At 40.0% G+C, this 8,657-nt stretch overlaps 1 long non-coding RNA gene across 1 annotated transcript; it reads left to right on the top strand.

Moving 5' to 3' along the window:
- Positions 1–4,707: 4,707 nt before the first annotated feature.
- LOC128930034 (uncharacterized) lies at positions 4,708–7,792 on the top strand. The gene is made up of 2 exons (XR_008477524.2): positions 4,708–6,683; positions 7,691–7,792. It is a non-coding gene; the product is annotated as an uncharacterized LOC128930034 (long non-coding RNA).
- Positions 7,793–8,657: the final 865 nt, after the last annotated feature.

Here is an 8,657-nt window from a genome sequence, read left to right as displayed (position 1 = left end):
TTTGAAAATGAAGGAAGGGGCACATACATCAAGGAATATGGGCAGCCACTACAAGCTGAATCAGGCAAGGAAGCACATTGTCCCCTGGAGCCTCCAGAAAGGAATGCAGCTCTACTAACATCTTTTTCTTTCTTCCATTCTTTCTTTCTTTCTCTCTCTATTTCTTTCTTTCCTTCTTTCTTTGTCTTCCTTCCTCCCTTTCTTTCTCTCCTCTTTTCTTTTCTTTTTTTTTTAAGATGGAGTCTTGCTCTGTTGCCAAGGTTAGAGTGCAGTGGCAGGATCCTGGCTCACTGCAATCTCCACCTCCTGGGTTCAAGCAATTCTCCTGCCTTGGCCTCCTGAGTAGCTTGGGATTATTGGCATGTGGCACCACGCCTGGTTAATTTTTGTATTTTTAGTAGACATGGGGTTTCACCATGTTGGCCAGGCTTGAACTCCTGGCCTCAGGTGATCCTCTCATCCCGGCCTCCCAAAATGCTGGGATTTCAGGCATGAAGCCACTGCAGCTGGGCCCGGCCATTTTTTTTGACCACACAGTCTTGCTCTGTCTCCCAGGCTGGAGTGCAATGGTGAGATCATGGCTCACTGCAGCCTTGATCTCCTGCACTTAAGGGATCCTCCCACCTCAGCCACCAGAGTAGCTGGAACTACAGGTGCACGCCACCATACTTGGCTAATTTTTTAAAATTTTTTGGCAGAGATGAAGTCTCACTATGTTGCCCATGCTGGCCTCAAACTCCTGAGCTCAAGGGATCCTCCCGCCTCAGCCTCACAAAATGTTAGGCTTACAGACATCTGCCACCATGCCTGACCCCTGCTAACATCTTGACTTTAGCCCAGAAAGACTCATTTTGGACTTATGACCTACAGACTATAAGGTAGTAGATTTGTGTTATTTAAATAAAGCCACTAATTTTTAGGTGATTTATCACAGCAGTGATTTTTTAAAAACGAATACAAACTTCTTGTATACATTTTTCTTTTTAAATCATTGTCTCTTTTCCCTTGGTTACAGATTTTTGTGGCTGTCACTCAGGTTTTCTGCTCATTGGTAGACAAAAGGTAAGGAGGTGCTTGAAATTGGAACGGTGAAAGGAACCTTCACCGAAACCTGGAACTTTGGAAGAATGGCAAGACTGAAAATGATTAGTGTTAATTGATTCCAGTTGTGGTATGCTACCCATAAGGTATGACTAGAGACCATTCCTCATTCCTAGTTTGAGAAATAGGAAGCCCTGCTTCCTTGTATCTTGCTCATTTCCATATCTTGGTTGTCTGTGCTAGTTATTTATTGCTTTAAAACAAACAAACCACCTCTGAACTCAGTGACTTAAAACAGTAACAGTTATTTCTGTAGCTCGAAAATGTGTAATTTGGGCAGGATTTCGTGGGGAAGGCTCATTTGCTCCACAGAGCATGAGGTAGGGCTGGAGGACCCACTTCTAAAACGGCTTGTTCACATGCCCAGCAAGTGTGGTGTTAGGCTGTCGGGAGTGCTCAGCCAGGGGTGATGGCTGGGAGCTTCTCTTCCTCTCCAGGTGGGTCTCTCCACAATCTGTTGGAACTTCTTCATGGCATGGTGTCTGAGTTATAAGAACAAGCATCCCATGAGAACCAGGTAGGAGCTGTATTTTCTTTTCTGACCTAGCCTCAGAAGTCATGAGGCTTCATTTCCACTATTGTCATAAGTCTACGCAGACTCAAGAGGAGGATGCAGAGATGCCACCTTTCAATGAGAGGATTATCTAAGTCACACTGAAGAAGAGCATGTTGGACAGAAGACACTGTTGCAGTATTTTTGGAAACTAAAGCCTACCCCATTCTTCAAGCATTACCATCAATTCTCTGTCCTCAGCATTCTCCCCTTTTGCTTATGTTAGCCAGAGTTGGTTTCTGCTTTTGCTTGTAACCGAAAAATAATGTAGCTGGCATAAGCACAAATGTATCAGAATAAGTATAAATATTTAAATTTCCTTATTAAAAGACAGAAGCCCCGAATTTGTAGAAACAAAGCAAAACAACCCTAATAAATTAAGAATGTACATGCTTTTAAAATGTTCCACAGAAAATTAACAACATTGGACCAGGCCAAAAAGTACGTTTTTTATAATTTCCCCAAAGCAACAATCATACATACCATATTGTTAGTAGATTTCAACATTCCTGTAACAGATCCATCTAAATCTGTAATTCTCAATTATTGAAACTTTTTCACTAGAATGACTTTTGTTTCTCATTATACTTAAAGTTACTCCCAGAGGCCAACACAGGAATTCATCATCATTTTAAACAGCTCTCCTTTAGAAAATAAAGCTCCAATTTTCGTTTGTCCAATTTCTCCATCCTTCCAGCTCCCTGGAAGCCTTCACTGACATTCCTGCTGCCTCACAAAGACTCCATTTCTGTCTATTAGGAAGCATTCTTTATTGTTTTCCAATTGGTCTTCCCTCTTACTCTTCTTCTTCCCAGCTTTGTGCTGGACCTCAGAGTGCCTGAAGGAGCCTGAATTTCCATGTACTGTCTTCCATATAATGTGATCTGAGGTGAAGAATGAAGAACATTGTCCCTGGTGTTGAACTGCTTGAAGTCAAATCCCAAAATAGAAAAAGAAAAAGATAATACGATAGTTTTATTGTTTTTATTTCTTGTTTCTCCCTGATGGAGAGTTTTCTTTAAAAACCTAATGCTTTTGGAATAATAATGGCAACTGATTATATCTCTTTTGTATTAAATAGGCTTGGAGCAATTTTCTTAATTATCCAGCACGATTTAAGCCCAAAGGCAAACACAACACTTTACCTAAAATACCACTTTTACTAAAAATTTGGCAAGCACTTTCCAAACAGCATTTTCATTCTTTGAGAATTCCCTAACATGTATGCATAGAAATTTTAATATACAGCTGTAATCCTTCAATATTTATTGTAAAAGTTTCATTGTTTATTATTTTTTGGAATTTGCTTCATCTGCTTAAATCCTAAAGCGGTTTTCAATGTAGTTGTATTACGGCCAAGTGACTGACTTTTCAGCTTGCTTTTCCTTCAGTATTTTTAGGCTCTAACCTAGTACCCTGCAACAGTACGTACACGCCTAGTCAATGACGAACATACTGTAACTGAAATGATGAAACGGCATTTATTCTGATTATCAAGACCTGTCCACACCATGTCAAAAGCCTGGGATGCTTTGCTTCCTGCTGGCTATCTCAATGTGCTTCCACTTTTCCCATATAACTTTTTTACAGAACTGGGTCCCTTTTAATTTTAGAGTTTAAATGTCCCATACCCTACCATACACGCAAAATAATTTTCAGTTTTTTAATTTCATATTCATACATTTGAATGGTATAACCCCAGGTTAGCCAGAGCTGCGGGAGGAAGTGGGTAACCTAACTGGACCTTTACATGAAGTCATAGGGTAGAAAAAATTATCAGACTTTTCAAGCTGGACCTTAAAGATAAGCAACTCCAACCCCCTCATTTTACAGATAAGGAAACCAAGGTCCAGAAACACTGTATGACTTGCTCAGCGTTACAGAGTTAGCACAGGAAAGGGCTTTGGGAACTGAAGACTTTGTGCTAAAAAAAGAAAGAAAAAAAAAAAAGTAAGGCCGTATTTATCAGTATTATCTCCCACCAGATTCCCCATATACTGTTTCCTCTACTATACCATATTGTGTCCCAGACATTTAAAGTACTTTTCACTTATGTTGTGCTTTTTATCTTAAGGAAACCATACAAGTACAGAACTTGTCGTATTTCCCTTAATATGTGGGCTGCCTGAGAGCTCCAAGCTAAATGAGTTGGTTTGCCATGCCTGGTTCTGGCTCTTGTGTGGGAGAAAGTGCCAAAAAGGGAGTCAAGAAGATTGGCTGAGTGGATTCTTAAAGCCAGACTCAGGGAACAAAGTGAGGAAGGGGGACTTGTTTGGATTCATTAGCCAAAGAAAATGGAGGCCAAACCTCTCCAGAAATTTAACACACTCTCATCGCACAATTACGTGGATAATTTCTAAGCTAGATGCTGGAAAATACATTCTCTTTTGATTAATACTTAAGACACTGTATTGTGGTTGTTGTCTTTCTTTTCTATCATGGAGCTTTGGATTATAAAGATCCTTTCTTGCTCATCCCTTTTTCTTTAGTGCCTAGCATAATGCCACAATAAAGTGGTGCATATTTTAAAAATAAATAATAAATCAGTGTAGTGACATCAATAAAGGTAGATGGAACTAGCCACTTTAAAGCCAGAAAATTCTGGGCAAATCTTTTAAGTCCTCTAAGTGTCAACATTTTGTATTTGTTACACTTTTACATGGCTAGTTGATTCTGAGAATAAACTATGAGTCCCATTCTACTCAAAGCTGATAACAAAAATTAATTATAGATCCACCTTTCTCACCTATTCACAGCGTGTAAATTCATTCACTCATTCATATATTCATCCACAGAAAACATGGATTGAATACAGAGAGCATCAAGATGGTCTCTGTCCTTTATAATTTAGGCAGTGTTTCTGCAAGTATTATCTCTGGTGCACTGACATGAAAGCGGGGAGCAGGGCTTGATTAACATGTAGATTCCCAGAGTATGGGGGCCAGGGCTCAAGAATAAACATAATGACACTTAGGTAAAATTCACAGAGAGTATAAGAGCTGAGAGGAGTGGAAAGGATTGAGGGGCAGAGTCCAGGACGTGGAGAAAGGAAAGGAGGATCCTAAAGCTGGTTGGACAGAGGTTCTAGACCTTTGTAGATGTCAGCGAGTTAGTGATTAAGTGATGTTGTTAGTGAGCTAGTGACTTTTGTAGCTGTTATTAGTGAGTTAGTGAGTAAGGAAGACCCTGAAAAGTTGCTTAGTATCCTTTGTCTTCTACTCCGCCTCTCATAATGGAAGCAGCCTGGCCACACCATGTTGGAACTCTTCAAAGCTCTCACAGAATCAGACAGAAGGCCTTTTTTGTTGTTGCAGAGTGCTATGGTCTAAATTTTTATGTCTCCCCAAACTCATAGGTTGAAATCCTAACCCCTAGGATGAGAAGTGGGGCCTTTGAAAAGTGATTAGATCTTGAAGGAATAGCCCTCATGAATGGGATTAGTACCCCTATAAAAAAGGCCAAAGAGATGCTTGCCCTTTCCCCCATACGAAGACACAGGGAGAAGGTGCTGCCGATGAGGAAGCAAGGCTTCCTCAGACATGGACCCTGAAGGCACCTTGATCTTGGGCTTTCCAGCCTCCAGCATTGTGAGAAACAAATGTCTGTTGCTTTATAAGCCACCCAGTTTATGGTGTTTTGTTACAGCAGCCCAGATGCACTAGGACAGGCTCAGCCAAAGCAAGAGTCAGCCTTGCTCCAAAGCTGGTAGAGCTAGCGCTTGGCTCTTCAGTGATCTGCTATCCTATTAGTTCATCCTTTTAAGCCATGCCAGAACCTTTTACCTCTAGCATAATACCTAGAACATGGGACATTTTTAAGGTGAATTCATGTTTTGTCTCTGTCCACAGACTGACACAGTCTGGAGACACAGTCATGAGTCCATTCTATGGTGACTTTTTTGTTAAAAGGAAACCGTTTTGTGTCACCTTTTGGCAGGTGACACAAATTAGTTCAAGCCCATCCTTCTCAGGTCATGCCTTCCAGTTGCTCTGTTTTCTTTTTTCTTTTTTTCTTTATGAGACAGAGTCTTGCTCAGGCTCGAGGGCAGTGGCACGACCTCGGCTTACTGCAACCTCCACCTCCCTGGTTCAAGTGATTCTCCAGCCTCAGCCTCCAGCGTAGCTGGGACAACAGGCACATGCCACCATGCCTGGATAATTTTTGTATTTTTAGTACAGACGGGATTTCACCATGTCGGCCAGGCTGGTTTTGAACTTCTGACCAGGTGATCCACTCTCCTCAGCTTCCCGAAGTGCTGGGATTACAGGCATGAGCCACCGAGCCCAGCCTGCTGTTGCTCTGTTTTACGATGGCTATGTCCTGGGAATATGAGCATCTCTCTGCTTGAAATCTCAGCCTGAAAGCCTTCTGCAGTTTAGGAGGAAAATTCCTTTGATGATTCTTTTATTTTTTTTAACTCTTATTTTGAAAAATGCTAAACATATGCAAAAGTAGAGAATGTATCTGACTTCCCTGTATAATCACCAGTTTCAACAACCATTAGAACGTCACTATCCTTATTTTTAACCTATCTCTCCTCCCCATGATTTTTATCTTTCCTAAACAATTTTAAAACAAATATTTGACATCATGTCATTTTACTTCTCAATATTTCAGTGTGGAACTTAAAACAAAAGTCATCCTTTGATGATTCTTTTATTTTTTTAACTCTTATTTTGAAAAATGCTAAACATATGCAAAAGTAGAGAGTGTGTCTGACTTCCCTGTATAATCACCAGTTTCAACGACCATCAGAACGTCACTATCCTTATTTTTAACCTATCTCTCCTCCCCATGATTTTTATCTTTCCTAAACAATTTCAAAACAAATATTTGACATCATGTCATTCTACTTCTCAATATTTCAGTGTGGAACTTAAAACAGAAGGAGGGACTGAAATATGGGCCGTGTTCAGTGATATGCTCCCAAAACCTAGAAGTTGGAAATGGGAAGTCACTTTACAATGGAGAAGCCTAGTAAACAGCAAAGACTGCGTTGGCCAAGTGATCAAGATTAACCTCAACAGTGGTAAGTCATGTGGACAGCATGTACCTTTGATATGATGTAATGAAAAAAGGACCAGTCAAATACAAATAACTTGTGTGGTTTAGTTAATAGCGATGTGCCTATTTTGTTTCCTTAGCTGTGACGCATGTACCAGGGTAATGTAAAATGCTCACGAAATGAGAAATTAGGTACGGAATATGTAGGAACTCTATACTGTCTGCAACTTTTTGGTACTCTAAAAGGGTGTAAGTTTATTCTTTAAAAAGGAAGCAGGACAACTACAGTGCTACTATCTCACTTAAAAAAAAGTTGCCCCAAATCAGGTCAAAGATGTAACATTTTTGCATGGGAGAATTCATAACCACTTTCTGCAAAATGTATATTGCACAGTGTACTAATAAACATCCAAAAAATGCTTTGAGACACCACCTTTTAAATAAAGCTTTCAAATCTAAACTGCATACTAGTACCCAGGAGCCATCTGAAAGCCAACATGCTTTTTCAGGTGTGTGAAACATGCTGTTAATGTTGTGGGTTGGTTGTAGTGAAGATTTTTAATTGCATTAGAATCTCCTAACAGCAGGCAAGGTGGCTCATGCCTATAATCCCAGCATTTTGGGAGGCCAAGGCAGACAGATCATGAAGTTAGGAGTTCGAGACCACCCTGGCCAACATGGTGAAAACCTGTCTCCACTAAAGATACAAAAAATTTGCCAGGCATGGTGGCACATGCCTGTAGTCCCAGCCACTTGGGAGGCTAAGGCAGGAGAATCACTTGAACTAGGGAGGCGGAGATTGTGGTGAGCCGAGATTCGAGCCACTGCACTCCAGTCTGGGCAACAGGGCTGACAAACAAAGAAAATAACAAACACCTTCCTATCTGAATAACACCAGCAGTTTACACAGCAGTTCACATGCACCTTCTTACTTACCCTTCACAATAAAGTAGATATTATCATTTGACTCTTTTCACAGATGCAGAAGCTGAACAGGAAAGTAAAATGCAATGGTTTTCAAATGTTTTGCAGATTAGCAAATTCTTATTAAGTCAGGTATCACATAGACCAGTGGAACACAATAGAGAACCAGAAATAAAGCTACGTACCTACAACCACTTGATCTTCAACAAACCCAAAAGAAGCAATGAGGAAAAGATTCCCTATTCAATAAATGGTGCTGAGATAACTGATGCACATGGATACATATGCAGAAGAATAAAACTGGACTCCTACATCGCCAAATACAAAAATTAACTCAAGATGGACGAAAGACTTAAATGTAAGTTCCCAATCTATTAATATAAAAACCCTAGAAGAAAACCTTGGAATTACCCCTCTTGATATTGGGCTTGGCAAAAAATTTTGGCTAAGTCCCCCAAAGCAATGGCAACAAAACCAAAAATTGATAAATGGGACCTAATTAAAGAGCTTCTGCACAGCAAAAGAAACTATCAAGGAAGTAAACAGCCTACAGAATGAGGGAAAATATTCATAAACTATGCATCCAACAAAGGTCTAATATCTAGAATCTATAAGACACTTAAACAAATTAGCAATCAAAGAACAAACCTGTTAAAAGGTGAGCAAAGAATGTGAACAGTTTTTAAAGGAAGATATACAAGTGGCCAACAAACAAAAAATGCTCATCATCACTGATCCTCAGATAGATGCAAATTAAAACCTCGGAGAGATGCCATCTCACACCTGTCAGAGTGTCTTTTGTTAAAAAATCAAAAAACAACAGATGTTGGCAAGGCTGTGGAGAAAAGGGGACACTTATACACTGTTGGTGGGATTGTAAATTAGTCCAGCCACCGTGGAAAGCAATTTGGAGATTTCTCAAAGAACTAAGAGTTGAGCTACCATTCGACCTAGAAATGCCATTACTGCCATTACTGGGTATACACCCAAAGGAAAATTAATTGTTCCATCAAAAGGACACTTGCACCTGTATGTTCATTGAAGCACGATTCATAATAGTAAATATATGGAATCA

This window comes from Callithrix jacchus, chromosome 17 (genome assembly GCF_049354715.1).
Source record: "Callithrix jacchus isolate 240 chromosome 17, calJac240_pri, whole genome shotgun sequence".
Taxonomy (NCBI): domain Eukaryota; kingdom Metazoa; phylum Chordata; class Mammalia; order Primates; family Cebidae; genus Callithrix; species Callithrix jacchus.
Note: the sequence above shows the minus strand (reverse complement) of the source record. Positions and strands in the feature narration are given on the sequence as shown.